Here is a 19,840-nt window from a genome sequence, read left to right on the forward strand (position 1 = left end):
GACCGAGTCTTCTTACTGACAATGATTTGAACCATTCCTGTGACACTAGTTATAGATTCCGATGCTTCACTTCATTTTTACTGTATCCCTTGGACATTCTTATTGACGATGAAACACAGAAATTGCATCGGAATAAAATGTAAAGGGCACAATGCCGACTCAAGTACAAGAAGACTGACTCTTCTTACTGTCTATGTTATGAACCATTCCTGTGCCACTAGTTATAGATTCCGATGCTTCACTCCAGGTTTACTATATCCCTTGGACCTTCTTATTGACGATGAAACACAGAAATTGCATCGGAATTAAATAGAAAAAGCACAATGCCGACTAAAGTACAAGTAGACTGACTCTTCTTAGTGATTATAGTTTGAACCATTGCTGTGACACTAGTTATAGATTCCGACGCTTTACTTCAGGTTTACTGTATACCTTGGACATTCTTATTGACGATGAAACACAGAAATTGCATCGGAATTAAATAGAAAAGACACAATGCCAACTTAAGTACAAGAAGACTGACTCTTCCTACTGTCTATATTTTGAACCATTCCAGTGACACTAGTTATAGATTCCGATGCTTCACTTCAGGTTTACTGAATTCCTTGGACCTTCTTATTGACGATGAAACACAGAAATTTCATCGGAATTAAGTACAAAAGGCACAATGCCGACTTAAGTACAAGAAGACTGACTCTTCCTACTGTCTATGCTTTGAACCAATTCTGTGACACTAGTAATAGAGTCCGATGCTTCACTTCAGGCTTACTGTATCCCATGGACCTTCTTATTGACGATGAATCACAGGAACTGCATCGGAATTAAATACACAAGGCACAATGCCGACTTAACTACAAGAAGACTGACTCTTCTTACTGTCTATATTTTGAACCATTCCAGTGACACTAGTTTTAGATTCCGATGCTTCACTTCGGGTTTACTGTATTCCTTGGCCCTTCTTATTGACGATGAAACACAGAAATTGCATCGAAACTAAATACAAAAGGCACAATGCCGCCTTAAATACAAGAAGACTGACTCTTCTTACTGTCAATGCTTTGAACCATTACTGTGTTACTAGTTATAGATTCCGATGCTCCACTGCAGGTTTACTGTATCCCTTGGACCATCTTGTTGGCGATGAAACACAGAAAGTGCATCGGAATTAAATAAAAAAGGCACAATGCCGACTTATGGTCAAAAAAGACTGACTCTTCTTACTGACTATGTTTTGAACCATTCCTGTGACACTAGTTATAGATTCCGATGCTTCACTTCATGTTTACTGTATCCCTTGGACCTTCTTATTGACGATGAAACACGGAAATTGCATCGGAATTAAATACAAAAGGCACAATGCCGACTTAAGTACAAGAAGACAGACTCTTCTTACTGTCTATGTTTCAACCATTCCTGTGACACTAGTTATAGATTCCGATGCTTTACTTCAGGTTTTCTGTATCCCTCTGACCTTCTTATTGACGATGAAACACAGAAATTGCATCGGAATTAAATACAAAAGGCACAATGCCGACTTAAGTACAAGAAGACTGACTCTTCTTACTGACTAAGTTTTGAACCATTCCTGTGACACTAGTTATAGATTCCGATGCTTCACATCAGGTTTACTGTATCCCTCTGACCTTCTTATTGACGATGAAACACAGAAATTGCATCGGGAATAAATAGAAAAGGCACAATGCCGACTTAAGTACAAGAAGACTGACTCTTCTTACTGACTATGTTTTGAACCATTCCTGTGACACTACTTATAGATTCCGATGCTTCACTTCAGGTTTACTGTATCCCTCTGACCTTCTTATTGACGATGAAACACAGAAATTGCATCGGAATTAAATACAAAAGGCACAATGCCGACTTAAGTACAAGAAGACTGACTGTTCCTACTGTCTATGTTTTGAACCATTCCTGTGACACTAGATATAGATTCCGATGCTTCACTTCTCGTTTACTGTATCCCTCTGACTTTATTGCCGATGAATCACAGAAATTGCAACGTAATTAAATACAAAAGGCACAATGCCGACTTAAGGACAAGAGGACTGACTCTTCTTACTGACTATGTTTTGAACCATTCCTGTGACTCTAGTTATAGATTCTGATGCTTCACTTCAGGTTTACTGTATCCCTCTGACCTTCTTATTGACGATGAAACACAGAAATTGCATCGTAATTAAATACAAGTGCCACAATGCCGACTTAAGTACAAGAAGACTGACTCTTCTTACTGTCTATGATTTGAACCATTCCTGTGACACAAGTTATATATTCCGATGCTTCACTTCAGGTTTACTGTTTCCCGTGGACCTTCTTATTGACGATGAAACACAGAAATTGCATCGGAATTAAATACAAAAGGCACAATGCCGACTTAAGTACAAGAAGACTGACTCTTCCTACTGTCTATGTTTTGAACCAATTCTGTGACACTAGTTATAGAGTCCGATGCTTCACTTCAGGTTTACTGTATCCCTTGGAACTTCTTATTGACGATGAAACACAGAAATTGCATCGGAATTAAATACAAAAGGGACAATGCCGACGTAAGTACCCGAAGACTGACTCTTCTTACTGACTATGCCTTGAACCATTCCTGTAACACTAGTTATAGATTCCGATGCTTCACTTCAGATTTACTGTATCCCTCTGCCCTTCTTATTAACGATGAAACACGGAAATTGCATCGGAATTAAATACAAATGACAATGCCGAGTTAAGTACCCGAAGACTGACTCTTCTTACTGTCAATGTTTGAACCATTCCTGTGACACTGGTTATAGATTCCGATGCTTCACTTCAGGATTACTGTATCCCTCTGACCTTCTTATTGACGGTGAAACACAGAAATTGCATCGGAATTAAATACGAAAGGCACGATGCCGAATTAAGTACAAGAAGACTGACTCTTCTTACTGACTATGTTTGAAGAATTTCTGTGACACTAGTTATAGATTCCGATGCTTTACTTCAGGTTTACTGTATACCTTGGACCTTCTTATTGACGATGAAACACAGAAAATTCATCGGAATTAAATACAAAAGTCACAATGCCGACATAACTACAAGAAGGCTGATTCTTCCTACTGTCTATGTTTTGAACCATTCCTGTGACACTAGTTGTGGATTCCGATGCTTCACTTCAGGTTTACTGTATCCCTCTGACCTTCTTATTGACGATGAAACACAGACTTTGCATCGGAATTAAATACAAAATGTATAATGCCGACTTAAGTACAAGAAGACTGACTCTTCTTACTGTCTATGTTTTGACCCATTCCATTGACACTATTTATGGATTCCGATGCTTCACTCCAGGTTTACTGTATCCCTCTGACCTTCTTATTGACGGTGAAACACAGAAATTGCATCGGAATTAAATACAAAAGGCACAATGCCGACTTAAGTACAAGAAGACTGACTCTTCCTACTATCTATGTTTTGGACCATTCCTGTGACAGTAGTATTGGATTCCGATGCTCCACTTCAGTTTTACTGTATCCCTCAACCTTCTTATTGACAATGAAACACAGAAAATGCATGGGAATTAAATACAAAAGGCACAATGCCGACCTAAGTACAACAAAACTGACTCATCCTCCTGTCTATGTTTTGAACCATTCCTGTGACACTAGTTATAGATTCCGATGCTTCACTTCAGGTTTACTGTATCCCTCTGACCTTATTGCCGATGAAACACAGAAATTGCTTCGGAATTAAATACAAAAGGCACAATGGCGACTTAAGGACAAGAAGACTGTCTCTTCTTACTGACTATGTTTTGAACCATTCCTGTGACACTAGTTACAGATTCCGATGCTTCACTTCAGGTTTACTGTATCCCTCTGACCTTCTTATTGACGATGAAACACAGAAATTGCATCGGAATTAAATGGAAAAGGCACAATGCCGACTTAAGTACAAGAAGACAGACTCTTCGTACTGTCTATGTTTTGAACCATTCCTGTGACACTAGTTATAGATTCCGATGCTTCACTCCAGGTTTACTGTATCCCTTGGACCTTCTCATTGACGATGAAACACAGAAATTGCATCGGAATTAAATAGAAAAGGCACAATGCCGACTTAAGTACTAGAAGACTGACTCCTCTTTGTGATTATAATTTGAACCATTGCTGTGACACTAGTTATAGATTCCGACGCTTTACTTCCGGTTTACTGTATACCTTGGACATTCTTATTGACTATGAAACACAGAAATTGCATCGGAATTAAATACAAAAGGCACAATGCCGACTTAAGTACCCGAAGACAGACTCTTCTTACTGTCTATGTTTCAACCATTCCTGTGACACTAGTTATAGATTCCGATGCTTCACTTCAGGTTTACTGTACCCCTTAGACCTTCTTATTGACGATGAAACACAGAAATTGCATCGGAATTAAATACAAAAGGCACAATGCCGCCTTAAGTACAAGAAGACTGACTGTTCCTACTGTCTATGTTTTGAACCATTCCTGTGACACTAGTTATAGATTCCGATGCTTCACTTCACGTTTACTGTATCCCTCTGACTTTATTGCCGATGAAACACAGAAATTGCATCGTAATTAAATACAAAAGGCACAATGCCGACTTAAGGACAAGAAGACTGACTCTTCTTACTGACTATGATTTGAACCATTCCTGTGACTCTAGTTATGGATTACGATGCTTCACTTCAGGTTTACTGTATCCCTCTGACCTTCTTATTGACGATGAAACACAGAAATTTCATCGTAATCAAATACAAGAGCCACAATGCCGACTTAAATACAAGAAGACTGACTCTTCTTACTGTCTATGATTTGAACCATTCCTGTGACACTAGTTATAGATTCCGATGCTTCACTTCAGGTTTACTGTTTCCCGTGGACTTTCTTATTGACGATGAAACACAGAAATTGCATCGGAATTAAATTCAAAAGGCACAATGCCGACTAAAGTACAAGAAGACTGACTCTTCCTACTGTCTATGTGTTGAACAAATTCTGTGACACTAGTTATAGAGTCCGATGCTTCATTCAGGTTTACTGTATCCCTTGGAACTTCTTATTGACGATGAAACACATTAATTGCATCGGAATTAAATACAAAAGGGACAATACCGACTTAAGTACCCGAAGACTGACTCTTCTTACTGACTACGCCTTGAACCATTCCTGTGACACTAGTTATAGATTCCGATGCTTCACTTCAGGTTTACTGTATCCCTCTGACCTTCTTCTTAACGATGAAACACGGAAATTGCATCGGAATTAAATACAAAAGGGACAATGCCGACTTAAGTACCCGAAGACCGACTCCTCTTACTGTCAATGTTTGAACCATTACTGTGACACTGGTTATAGATTCCGATGCGTCACTTCAGGATTACTGTATCCCTCTGACCTTCTTATTGACGGTGAAACACAGAAATTGCATCGGAATTAAATACGAAAGGCACAATGCCGACTTAAGTACAAGAAGACTGACTCTTCTTACTGTCTATGTTTGAAGAATTCCTGTGACACTAGTTATAGATTCCGATGCTTTACTTCAGGTTTACTGTACACCTTGGACCTTCTTATTGACGATGAAACACAGACAATGCATCGGAATTAAATACAAAAGGCACAATGCCGACATAACTACAAGAAGGCGGATTCTTCCTACTGTCTATGTTTTGAACCATTCCTGTGACACTAGTTGTGGAATCCGATGCTTCACTTCAGGTTTACTGTATCCCTCTGACCTTCTTATTGACGATGAAACACAGAAATTGCATCGGAATTAAATTCAAAAGGTATAATGCCGACTTAAGTACAAGAAGACTGACTCTTCTTACTGTCTATGTTTTGACCCATTCCATTGACACTAGTTATGGATTCCGATGCTTCACTTCAGGTTTACTGAATCCCTCTGACCTTATTGCCGATGAAACACAGAAATTGCTTCGGAATTAAATACAAAAGGCACAATGGCGACTTAAGTACAAGAAGACTGACTCTTCCTACTGTCTACGTTTTGTACCATTTCTGTGACAATAGTTATAGAGTCCGATGCTGCACTTCAGGTTTACTGTATCCCTTGGACCTTCTTATTGACGATGAAACACAGAAATTGCATCGGAATTAAATACAAAAGGCACAATACCGACTTAAGGACAAAAAGACTGACTGTTCATACTGACTATGTGTTGAACCATTCCTGTGACACTAGTTATAGATTCCGATGCTTCACTTCAGGTTTACTGTATCCCTGTGATCTTCTTATTGACGATGAAACACAGAGATTGCATCGGAATTAAATAGAAAAGGCACAATGCCGACATAAGTACAAGAAGACTGACTCTTCTTACTGTGTATGTTTTGAACCATTCCTGTGGCACTAGTTGTAGATTCCGATGCTTCACTCCAGGTTTACTGTATCCCTTTTACCTTCTTATTGACGAAGAAACACAGAAATTGCATCGGAATTAAATACAAAAGGCACAATGCCGACTTAAGTACAAGAAAACTGACTCTTCCTACTGTCTATGTTTGAACCATTCCTGTGACACTAGTTATAGATTCCGATGCTTCACTTCAGGTTTACTGTATCCCACTGTCCTTCTTATTCACGGTGAAACACAGAAATTGCATGGGAATTAAATACAAAAGGCACAATGCCGACTTAAGTACAAGAAAACTGACTCATCCTACTGTCTATGTTTTGAACCATTCCTGTGACACTAGTTATAGATTCCGATGCTTCACTTCAGGTTTACTGAGTCCCTCTGACCTTATTGCCGATGAAACACAGAAATTTCTTCGGAATTAAATACAAAAGGCACAATGGCGACGTAAGGACAAGAAGTCTGTCTCTTCTTACTGACTATGTTTTGAACCATTCCTGTGACACTAGTTATAGATTGCGATGCTTCACATCAGGTTTACTGTTTCCCTTGGACCTTCTTATTGCGAATGAGACACAGAAATTGCATCGGAATGAAAAACAAAAGGCACAATGCCGACTTAAGTACAAGAAGACTGACTCTTCCTACTTTCTACGTTTTGAACCATTTCTGTGACACTAGTTGTAGAGTCCGATGCTGCACTTCAGGTTTACTGTATTCCCTGGACCTTCTTATTCACGATGAAGCACAGAAATTGCATCGGAATTAAATGCAAAAGGCACAATGCCGACTTAAGTACAAGAAAACTGACTCTTCTTACTGTCTATGTTTTGAACCATTCCTGTGACACTAGCAATAGATTCCGATGCTTCACGTCAGGTTTACTGTATCCCTCTGACCTTCTTATTGACGGTGAAACACAGAAATTGCATCGGAATTAAATACAAAAGGTATAATGCCGACTTAAGTACAAGAAGACTGACTCTTCTTACTGTCTATGTTTTGACCCATTCCATTGACACTAGTTATGGATTCCGATGCTTCACTCCAGGTTCACTGTATCCCTTGGACCTTGTTATTAACGATGAAACACAGAAATTGCATCGGAATTAAGTAGAAAAGGCACAATGCCGACTTAAGTACAAGAAGACCGACTCTTCTTACTAACTATGTTTTGAACCATTCCTGTGACACTAGTTATAGATTCCGATGCTTCACTTCATGTTTACAGTATCCCTTGGACCTTTTTATTGACGATGAAACACAGATATTGCATCGGAATTAAATACAAAAGGCCAATTGCCAACTTTAGTACACGAAGACTGACTCTTCTTACTGTCTATGTTTTGAACCATTCCTGTGACACTAGTTATGGATCCCGATGCTACACTCCAGGTTTACTGTATCCCCTGGACCTTCTTATTGACGATGAAACACAGAAATTGCATCGTAATTAAATACAAAAGGCACAATGCCGACTTAAGGACAAGAAGACTGACTCGTCTTACTGACTTAGTTTTGAACCATTCCTGTGATACTAGTTATAGATTCCGATGCTACACTACAGTTTTACTGTATACCTTGGAAGTTCTTATTGACGATGAAACACAGAAATTGCATCGGAATTAAATACAAAAGTCACAATGCCGACTTAAGTACAAGAAGACATACTCTTCCTACTGTCTATGTTTTGAACCATTCCTGTGACACTAGTTTTGGATTCCGATGCTTCACTTCAGGTTTACTGTATCCCTCTGACCTTCTTATTGACAATGAAACACAGAAATTGCATGGGAATTAAATACAAAAGGCACAATGCCGACTTAAGTACAAGAAAACTGACTCATCCTACTGTCTATGTTTTGAACCATTCCTGTGACACTAGTTATAGATTCCGATGCTTCACTTCAAGTTTACTGTATCCCTCTGACCTTATTGCCGATGAAACACCGAAATTGCTTCGGAATTAAATACAAAAGGCACAATGGCGACTTAAGGACAAGAAGACTGTCTCTCCTTACCGACTATGTTTTGAACCATTCCTGTGACACTAGTTATAGATTGCGATGCTTCACTTCTGGTTAACTGTTTCCCTTGGACCTTCTTAATGCGAATGAAACACAGAAATTGCATCGGAATTAAAAACAAAAGGCACAATGCCGACTTAAGTACAAGAAGACTGACTCTTCCAACTGTCTACGTTTTGAACCATTTCTGTGACACTAGTTTTAGAGTCCGATGCTGCACTTCAGGTTTACTGTATCCCTTGGACCTTCTTATTGACGATGAAACACAGAAATTGCATCGGAATTAAATACAAAAGGCACAATGCCGACTTAAGGACAACAAGACTGACTGTTCTTACTGACTATGTGTTGAACCATTCCTGTGACACTGGTTATAGATTCCGATGCTTCACTTCAGGTTTACTGTATCCCTGTGACCTTCTTCTTGACGATGAATTACAGAGATTGCTTCAGAATTAAATAGAAAAGGCACAATGCCGACATAAGTACAAGAAGACTGACTCTTCTTACTGTCTATGTTTTGAACCATTCCTGTGGCACTAGTTGTAGATTCCGATGCTTCACTTCAGGTTTACTGTATCTCACTGTCCTTCTTATTGACGGTGAAACACAGAAATTGCATGGGAATTAAATACAAAAGGCACACTGCCGACTTAAGTACAAGAAAACTGACTCATCCTACTGTCTATGTTTTGAACCATTCCTGTGACACTAGTTATAGATTCCGATGCTTCACTTCAGGTTTACTGTATCCCTCTGACCTTATTGGCGATGAAACACAGAAATTGCTTCGGAATTAAATACAAAAGGCACAATGGCGACTTAAGGACAAGAAGGCAGTATCTTCTTACTGACTATGTTTTGAACCATTCCTGTGACACTAGTTATAGATTGCGATGCTTCACTTCAGGTTTACAGTTTCCCTTGGACCTTCTTATTGCGAATGAAACACAGAAATTGCATCGGAATTAAAGACAAATGGCACAATGCCGACTTAAGTACAAGAAGACTGACTCTTCCTACTGTCTACGTTTTGAACCATTTCTGTGACACTAGTTATGGAGTCCGATGCTGCACTTCAGGTTTACTGTACCCCTTGGACCTTCTTATTGACGATGAAACACAGAATTTGCATCGGAATTAAATACAAAAGGCACAATGCCGACTTAAGGAAAAGGAGACTGACTGTTCATACTGACTATGTGTTGAACCATTCCATTGACACTAGTTATAGATTCCGATGCTTCACTCCAGGTTTACTGTATCCCTTGGGCCTTCTTATTGACGATGAAACACAGATATTGCATCGGATTTAAATTGAAAATGCACAATGCCGACTTATTTACAAGAAGACTGACTTCTTACTGACTATGTTTTGAACCATTCCTGTGACACTAGTTATAGATTCCGATGCTTCACTTCAGGGTTACTGTATCCCTCTGACCTTCTTCTTGACGATGAAACTCAGAAATTGCATCGGAATTAAATACAAAAGGCACAATGCCGACTTAAGTACAAGAAGACTGACTCTTCTTACTGTGTATGAATTGATCCATTCCATTGACACCATTTATAGATTCCGATGCTTCACTCCAGTTCTACTGTATCCCTTGGACATTATTATAGACGATGAAACACAGGAATTGCATCGGAAATAAATAGAAAAGGCACAATGCCGACTTAAGTACAAGAAGACTGACTCTTCTTACTGTCTATGTTTTGAACCATTCCTGTGGCACTAGTTGTAGATTCCAATGCTTCACTCCACGTTTACTGTATCCCTTTTACCTTCTTATTGACGATGAAACACAGAAATTGCATGGGAATTAAATACAAAAGGCACAATGCCGACTTAAGTACAAAAAACTGACTCATCCTACTGTCTATGTTTTGAACCATTCCTGTGACACTAGTTATAGATTCCGATGCCTCACTTCAGGTTTACTGTATACCTCTGACCTTATTGCCGATGAAACACAGAAATAGCTTCGGAATTAAATACAAAAGGCACAATGGCGACTTAAGGACAAGAAGACTGTCTCTTCCTACTGACTATGTTTTGAACCATTCCTGTGACACTAGTTATAGATTGCGATGCATCACATCAGGTTTACTGTTTCCCTTGGACCTTCTTATTGCGAATGAAACACAGAAATTGCATCGGAATAAAAAACAAAATTCACAATGCCGACTTAAGTACAAGAAGAGTGACTCTTCCTACTGTCTACGTTTTGAACCATTTCTGTGCCACTAGTTATAGAGTCCGATGCTGCACTTGAGGTTTACTGTACCCCTTGGACCTTCTTATTGACGATGGAACACAGAAATTGCATCGGAATTAAATACAAAATGCACAATGCCGACTTAAGGACAAGAAGACTGACTGTTCATACTGACTATGTGTTGAACCATTCCTGTGACACTAGTTATAGATTCCGATGCTTCACTTCAGGTTTACTGTATCCCTGTGACCTTCTTATTGACGATGAAACACAGAGATTGCATCAGAATTAAATAGAAAAGGCACAATGCGGACTTAAATACAAGAAGACCGACTCTTCTTATTGTCTATGTTATGAACCATTCCTGTGGCACTAGTTGTAGATTCCGATGCTTCACTTCAGGTTTACAGTATCTCTTGGACCTTCTTATAGAAGATGAAAAACAGAAATTGCATCGGAATTATATACAAAAGGCACAATGCCGACTTAAGTACATGAAGACCGACTCTTCTTACTGACAATGATTTGAACCATTCTTGTGACACTAGTTATAGATTCCGATGCTTCAATTCATTTTTACGGTATCCCTTGGACATTCTTATTGACGATGAAACACAGATATTGCAACGGAATTAAATAAAAAAGGCACAATGCCGACTTAAGTACAAGAAGAATGACTCTTCTTACAGTCTATGTTATGAACCATTCCTGTGACACTAGTTATAGATTCCGATGCTTCACTCCAGGTTTACTATATCCCTTGGACCTTCTTATTGACGATGAAACACAGAAATTGCATCGGAATGAAATACAAAAGGCACAATGCCGACTTAAGGACAAGAAGACTGACTCTATTACTGACTATGTTTTCAACCATTCCTGTGACACTAGTTATAGATTCCGATGCTTCACTTCAGGTTTACTGTATCCCTCTGACCTTCTTATTGACGATGAAACTCAGAAATTGCATCGCAATTAAATACAAAAGGCACAATGCCGACTTAAGTACAAGAAGACTGACTCTTCTTATTGTCTATGTATTGAACCATTCCATTGACACTAGTTATAGATTCCGATGCTTCACTCCAGGTTTACTGTATCCCTTGGGCCTTCTTATTGACGATGAAACACAGAAATTGCATCGGAATTAAATTGAAAATGCACAAGGCCGACTTAAGTACAAGAAGACTGACTTCTTACTGGCTATGTTTTTAACCATTCCTGTGACACTAGTTATAGATTCCGATGCTTCACTTCAGGGTTACTGTATCCCTCTGACCTTCTTATTGACGATGAAACTCAGAAATTGCATCGGAATTAAATACAAAAGGCACAATGCCGACTTAAGTACAAGAAGACGGACTCTTCTTACTGTCTATGAATTGAACCATTCCATTGACACTAGTTATAGATTCCGATGCTTCACTCCAGTTCTACTGTATCCCTTGGACCTTCTTATAGACGATGAAACACAGAAATTGCATCGGAATTAAATAGAAAAGGCACAATGCCGACTTAAGTACAAGAAGACTGACTCTTCTTACTGACTATGTTTTGAACCATTCCTGTGACACTAGTTATAGATTCCGATGATTCAATTCAGGTTTACTGTATCCCTCTGACCTTCTTATTGACGATGAAACTCAGAAATTGCATCGGAATTAAATACAAAAGGCACAATGCCGACTTAAGTACAAGAAGACGGACTCTTCTTACTGTCTATGAATTGAACCATTCCATTGACACTAGTTATAGATTCCGATGCTTCACTCCAGTTCTACTGTATCCCTTGGACCTTCTTATTGACGATGAAACACAGAAATAGCATCGGAATGAATTACAAAAGGCACAATGCCGACTTAAGGACAAGAAGAGTGACTCTTCTTACTGTCTATATTTTGAACCAATCCAGTGACACTAGTTATATATTCCGATGCTTCACTTCAGGGTTATTGGAATCCTTGGACCTTCTTATTGACGATGAAACGCAGAAATTTCATCGGAATTAAATACAATAGGCACAATGCCGTTTTAAGTACAAGAAGACTGACTCTTCTTACTGTCTACGTATCAACCATTCCTTTGACAGTAGTCATAGATTCCGATGCTTCACTTCAGGGTTACTGTATCCCTCTGACCTTCTTATTGACGATGAAACACAGAAATTGCATCGGAATTAAATAGAAAAGGCACAATGCCGACTTAAGGACAAGAAGACTGACTCTCCTTACTGACTATGTTTTGAACCATTCCTGTGACTCTAGTTATAGATTCCGATGCTTCACTTCAGGTTTACTGTATCCCTCTGACTTTATTGCCGATGAAACACAGAAATTGCATCGGAAGTAAATACAAATGGCACAATGCCGACTTAAGGACAAGAAGACTGACTCTTCTTACTGACTATGTTTTGAACCATTCCTGTGACTCTAGTTATAGATTCTGATGCTTCACTTCAGGTTTACTGTATCCCTCTGACCTTCTTATTGACGATGAAACACAGAAATTGCATCGTAATTAAATACAAAAGCCACAATGCCGACTTAAGTACAAGAAGACTGACTCTTCTTACTGTCTATGATTTGAACCATTCCTGTGACACTAGTTATAGATTCCGATGCTTCACTTCAGGTTTACTGTTCCCTTGGACCTTCTTATTGATGGTGACACACAGAAAAAGCATTGGAATTAAATACAAAAGGCACAATGCCGACTTAAGTACACGACGACTGACTCTTCTTATTGTCTATGTTTTGAACCTTTCCTGTGACACTAGCTATACATTCCGATGCTTCAATTCAGGTTTACTGTATCCCTCTGTCCTTCTTATAGACGATGAAACACCGAAATTGCATCGGAATTAAATAGAAAACTCACAATGCTGACTTAAGTACAAGAAGACTGACTCTTCTTACTGTCTATGTTTTGAACCATTGCTGTGAGACTAGTTATAGATTCCCATACTTCACTCCAGGTTTACTGTAACCCTTGGACCTTCTTATTGACGATGAAACACAGAAATTGCATCGGAATTAAATAGAAAATGCACAATGCCGACTTACGTACAAGAAGACTGACTCTTCTTACTGACTATGTTTTGTACCATTCCTGTGACACTAGTTATAGATTCCTATGCTTCACTTCAGGTTTACAGTATACCTTGTACCTTCTTATTGACGATGAAACACAGAAATTGCATCGGAATTAAATACAAATGGCACAATGCCGACTTAAGTACAAGAAGACTGACTCTTCTTACTGTCTATGTATCAACCATTCCTTTGACACTAGTTATAGATTCCGATGCTACACTTCAGGGTTACTGTATCCCTCAGACCTTCTTATTGACGATGAAACACAGAAATTGCATCGGAATTAATTAGAAAAGGTACAATGCCGACTTAAGTACAAGAAGACTGACTCTTCTTACTGTCAATGTTTTGAACCATTCCTGTGACACTAGTTATAGATTCCGATGCTTCACTCCAGGTTTACTGTATCCCTTGGACCTTCTTATTGACGATGAAACACAGAAATTGCATCGGAATTAAATAGAAAAAGCACAATGCCGACTTAAGTACAAGAAGACTGACTCTTTTTAGTGACTATAGTTTGAACCATTGCCGTGACACTAGTTATAGATTCAGACGCTTTACTTCAGGTTTACTGTATACCTTGGACATTCTTATTGACGATGAAACACAGAAATTGCATCAGAATTAAATAGAAAAGGCACAATGTCGACTTAAGTACAAGAAGACTGACTCTTCTTACTGTCTTAGTTTTGAACCATTCCTGTGACACTAGTTATAGATTCCGATGCTTCACTTCAGGTTTACTGTATACCTTGGACCTTCTTATTGACGATGAAACACAGAAATTGCATCGGAATTAAATACAAAAGGCACAATGCCGACTTAAGTACAAGAAGACTGACTCTTCCCAATGTCTATGTTTTGAACCATTCCTGTGACACTAGTTTTGGATTCCGATGCTTCACTTCAGGTTTACTGTATCCCTCTGACCTTCTTATTGAAAATGAAACACAGAAATTGCATCGTAATTAAATACAAAAGCCACAATGCCGACTTAAGTACAAGAAGACTGACTCTTCCTACTGTCTATGTTTTGAACCATTTCTGTGACACTAGTTATAGAGTCCGATGCTTCACTTCAGGTTTACTGTATCCCTTGGAACTTCTTATTGACGATGAATCACAGAAATTGCATCGGAATTAAATAGAAATGGCACAATGCCGACTTAAGTACAAGAAGACAGACTCTTCTCTGTGATTATAGTTTGAACCATTGCTGTGACACTAGTTATAGATTCCGATGCATTACTTCAGGTTTAGTGTATACCTTGGACATTCTTATTGACGATGAAACACAGAAATTGCATCGGAATTAAATAAAAAAGGCATAATGTCGACTTAAGTACAAGGAGACTGACTCTTCTTACTGTCTATGTTTTGAACCATTCCTGTGACACTAGTTATAGATTCCGATGCTTCACTCCAGGTTTACTGAACCACTTGGACCTTCTTATTGACGATGAAACACAGATATTGCATCGGAATTAAATAGAAAAGGCACAATGCCGACTTAAGTACAAGAAGACTGACTCTTCTTACTGACTATGTTTTGTACCATTCCTGTGACACTAGTTATAGATTCCGATGCTTCACTTCAGGTTTACAGTATACCTTGTACCTTCTTATTGACGATGAAACACAGAAATTGCATCGGAATTAAATACAAAAGGCACAATGCCGACTTAGGTACTAGAAGACTGACTCTTCCAACTGTCTATGTTTTGAACCAATTCTGTGACACGAGTTATAGAGTCCGATACTTCACTTCAGGTTGACTGTATCCCTTGGACCTCCTCATTGACGATGAATCACAGGAATTGCATCGGAATCAAATACAAAAATCACAATGCCGTCTTAAGTACAAGACGACTGACCCTTCTTACTGTCTATATTTTGAACCATTGCTGTGACACTAGTTATAGATTCCGACGCTTTACTTCAGGTTTACTGTATACCTTGGACATTCTTATTGACGATGAAACACAGAAATTGCATCAGAATTAAATAGAAAAGGCACAATGTCGACTTAAGTACAAGAAGACTGACTCTTCTTACTGTCTATGTTTTGAACCATTCCTGTGACACTAGTTATAGATTCCGATGCTTCACTTCAGGTTTACTGTATACCTTGGACCTTCTGATTGACGATGAAACACAGAAATTGCATCGGAATTAAAAACAAAAGGCACAATGCCGAGTTAAGTACAAGAAGACTGACTCTTCCCAATGTCTATGTTTTGAACCATTCCTGCGACTCTAGTTTTGGATTCCGATGCTTCACTTCAGGTTTACTGTATCCCTCTGACCTTCTTATTGACAATGAAACACAGAAATTGCATCGTAATTAAATACAAAAGCCACAATGCCGACTTAAGTACAAGAAGACTGACTCTTCCTACTGTCTATGTTTTGAACCAATTCTGTGACACTAGTTATAGAGTCCGATGCTTCACGTCAGGTTTACTGTATCCCTTTTAACTTCTTATTGACTATGAATGACAGAAATCGCATCGGAATTAAATACAAAAGGCACAATGCCGACTTAAGGGCAGGAAGACTGACTCTTCTTACTGTCTATATTTTGAACCATTCCAGTGACACTAGTTACAGATTCCGATGCTTCACTTCAGGTTTACTGTATCCTTCTGACCTTCTTATTCACGATGAAACACAGAAATTGCATCGGAATTAAATACAAAAGCACAATGCCGACTTAAGTACAAGAAGACTGACTCTTCTTACTGTCTATTTTTTGAACCATTCCTGTAACACTAGTTATAGATTCCGATGCTTCACTCCAGGTTTACTGTATCCCTTGGACCTTCTTATTGACGTTGAAACACAGAAACTGCATCGGAATGAAATTGAAAAGACACAATGCCGACTTAAGTACAAGAAGACTGACTCTTCTTACTGATAATAGTTTGAACCATTCCTGTGACAATAGTTATAGATTCCGATGCTTCACTTCAGGATTACTGTATCCCTTGGACCTTGTTATTGACGGTGACACACAGAAATAGCATTGGAATTAAATACAAAATGCAAAATGCCAACTTTAGTACACGACGACTGACTCTCCTTTTTGTCTATGTTTTGAACCATTCCTGTGACACTAGTTATAGATTCCGATGCTTCACTTCAGGATTACCGTATCCCTCTGACCTTCTTATAGACGATGAAACACCGAAATTGCATCGGAATTAAATAGAAAACTCAGAATGCTGACTTAAGTACAAGAAGACTGACTCTTCTTACTATCTATGTTTTGAACCATTGCTGTGACACTAGTTATAGATTCCGATGCTTCACTCCTGGTTTACTGTATACCTTGGACCTTCTTATTGATGATGAAACACAGAAATTGCATCGGAATTAAATAGAAAAGGCACAATGCCGACTTAAGTACAAGAAGACAGACTCTTCTTTGTGATTATAGTTTGAACCATTGCTGTGACACTAGTTATAGATTCCGATGCTTTACTTCAGGTTTACTGTATACCTTGGACATTCTTATTGACGATGAAACACAGAAATTGCATTGGAATTAAATAAAAAAGGTACAATGTCGACTTAAGTACAAGAAGAAGGACTCTTCTTACTGTCTATGTTTTGAACCATTCCTGTGACACTAGTTATAGATTCCGATTCTTCACTCCAGGTTTACTGTAACCCTTGGACTTTCTTATTGATGATGAAACACAGAAATTGCATCGGAATTAAATAGAAAAGGCACAATGCCGACTTAAGTACAAGAAGACTGACTCTTCTTACTGATTATGTTTTGTACCATTCCTGTGACACTAGTTATAGAGTCCGATGCTTCACTTCAGGTTTACTGTATCCCTTGGACCTTCTCATTGACGATGAATCACAGGAATTGCATCGGAATTAAATACAAAAGGCACAATGCCGACTTAAGTACAAGAAGACTGACCCTTCTTACTGTCTATATTTTGAACCATTCCAGTGACACTAGTTATAGATTCCGATGCTTCACTTCAGATTTGCTGTATTCCTTGGACCTTCTTATTGACGATGAAACACAGAAATTGCATCGAAATTAAATACAAAAGGCACAATGCCGACTTAAGTACAAGAAGTTTGACTCTTCTTACTGTCTATGTTTTGAACCATTACTGTGACACTAGTTATAGATTCCGAAGCTTCACTCCAGGTTTATTGTATCCTTTGGACCTTCTTGTTGACGATGAAACACAGAAATTGCATCGGAATTAAATACAAAAGGCACAATGCCTACTTAAGGCCAAGGAGACTGACTCTTCTTACTGACTATGTTTTGAACCATTCCTGTGACACTAGTTATAGATTCCGATGGTTCACTTCAGGTTTACTGTATCCCTCTGACCTTCTTATTGACGATGAAACACAAAAATTCCATCGGAATTAAATACAAAAGGCACAACGCCGACTTAAGTACAAGAAGACTGACTCTTACTACTGTCTATGTGTTGAACCATTCCTGTGACACTAGTTATAGATTCCGATGCTTCACTTCAGGTTTACTGTATCCCTGTGACGTTATTGCCGATGAAGCACAGAAATTGCATCGGAATTAAATACAAAAGGCACAATGCCGACTTAAGGACATGAAGACTGACTCTTCTTACCGACTATGTTTTGAAACATTCCTGCGACTCTAGTTATAGATTCCGATGCTTCACTCCAGGTTTACTGTATCCCTTGGACCATCTTATTGACGATGAAACACAGAAACTGCATCGGAATGAAATAGAAAAGGCACAATGCCGAATTAAGTACAAGAGGACTGACTTTCTTACTGATAATAGTTTGATCCATTCCGGTGACAATAGTTATAGATTCCGATGCTTCACTTCAGGTTACTGTATCCCTTGGACCTTGTTATTGACGGTGACACACAGAAATAGCATCGGAATTATAGACAAAAGGTACAATGCCGACTTAAGTACAAGAAGACAGTCTCTTCTTACTGACTATGTTTTGAACCATTCCTGTGACACTAGTTATAGATTCCGATGCTTCACTTCAGGTTTACTGTATCCCTCTGACCTTCTTATTGACAATGAATCACAGAAATTACATCGGAATTAAATACAAAAGGCACAATGCCGACTTAAGTACAAGAAGACTGACTCTTCCTACTGTCTATGTTTTGAACCATTCCTGTGACACTAGTTATAGATTATGATGCTTCACTTCAGGTTTACTGTATCCCTTTGACTTTATTGCCGATGAAACACAGAAATTGCATCGTAATTAAATACAAAAGCCACAATGCCGACTTAAGTACAAGAAGACTGACTCTTCCTACTGTCTATGCTTTGAACCAATTCTGTGACACTAGTTATAGAGTCCGATGCTTCACTTCAGGTTTACTGTATCCCATGAAACTTCTTATTGACGATGAATAACAGAAATTGCATCGGAATTAAATACAAAAGGCACAATGCCGACTTCAGGACAAGAAGACTGACTCTTCTTACTGTCTATATTTTGAACCATTCCAGTGACACTAGTTATATATTCCGATGCTTCACTTCAGGTTTATTGAATTCCTTGGACCTTCTTATTGACGATGGAACGCAGAAATTTCATCGGAATTAAATACAAAAGGCAAAATGCCAACTTTAGTACACGAAGACTGACTCTTCTTACTGTCTATGTTTTGAACCATTCCTGTGACACTAGTTATAGATTCCGATGCTTCACTTCAAGTTTACTGTATCCCGCTGACCTTCTTATTAACGATGAAACACAGAAATTGCATCGGAATTAAAAAGAAAACTCACAATGCCGACTTAAGTACAAGAAGACTGACTCTTCTTACTGTCTATGTTTTGAACCAGTCCTGTGACACTAGTTATAGATTCCGATTCTTCACTCCGGGTTTACTGTATCCCTTGGACTTTCTTATTGACGATGAAACACAGAAATTGCATCGGAATTAAATAGAAAAGGCACAATGCCGACTTAAGTACAAGAAGACTGACTCTTCCTACTGTTCATGTTTTGAACCATTCCTGTGACACTAGTTATAGATTCCGATGCTTCACTCCAGGTTTACTGTGACCCTTGGACCTTCTTATTGAAGATGAAAC

The sequence above is a fragment of the Schistocerca serialis genome, unplaced genomic scaffold, assembly GCF_023864345.2.
Source record: "Schistocerca serialis cubense isolate TAMUIC-IGC-003099 unplaced genomic scaffold, iqSchSeri2.2 HiC_scaffold_1363, whole genome shotgun sequence".
NCBI classification, from domain to species: Eukaryota; Metazoa; Arthropoda; class Insecta; order Orthoptera; family Acrididae; genus Schistocerca; species Schistocerca serialis.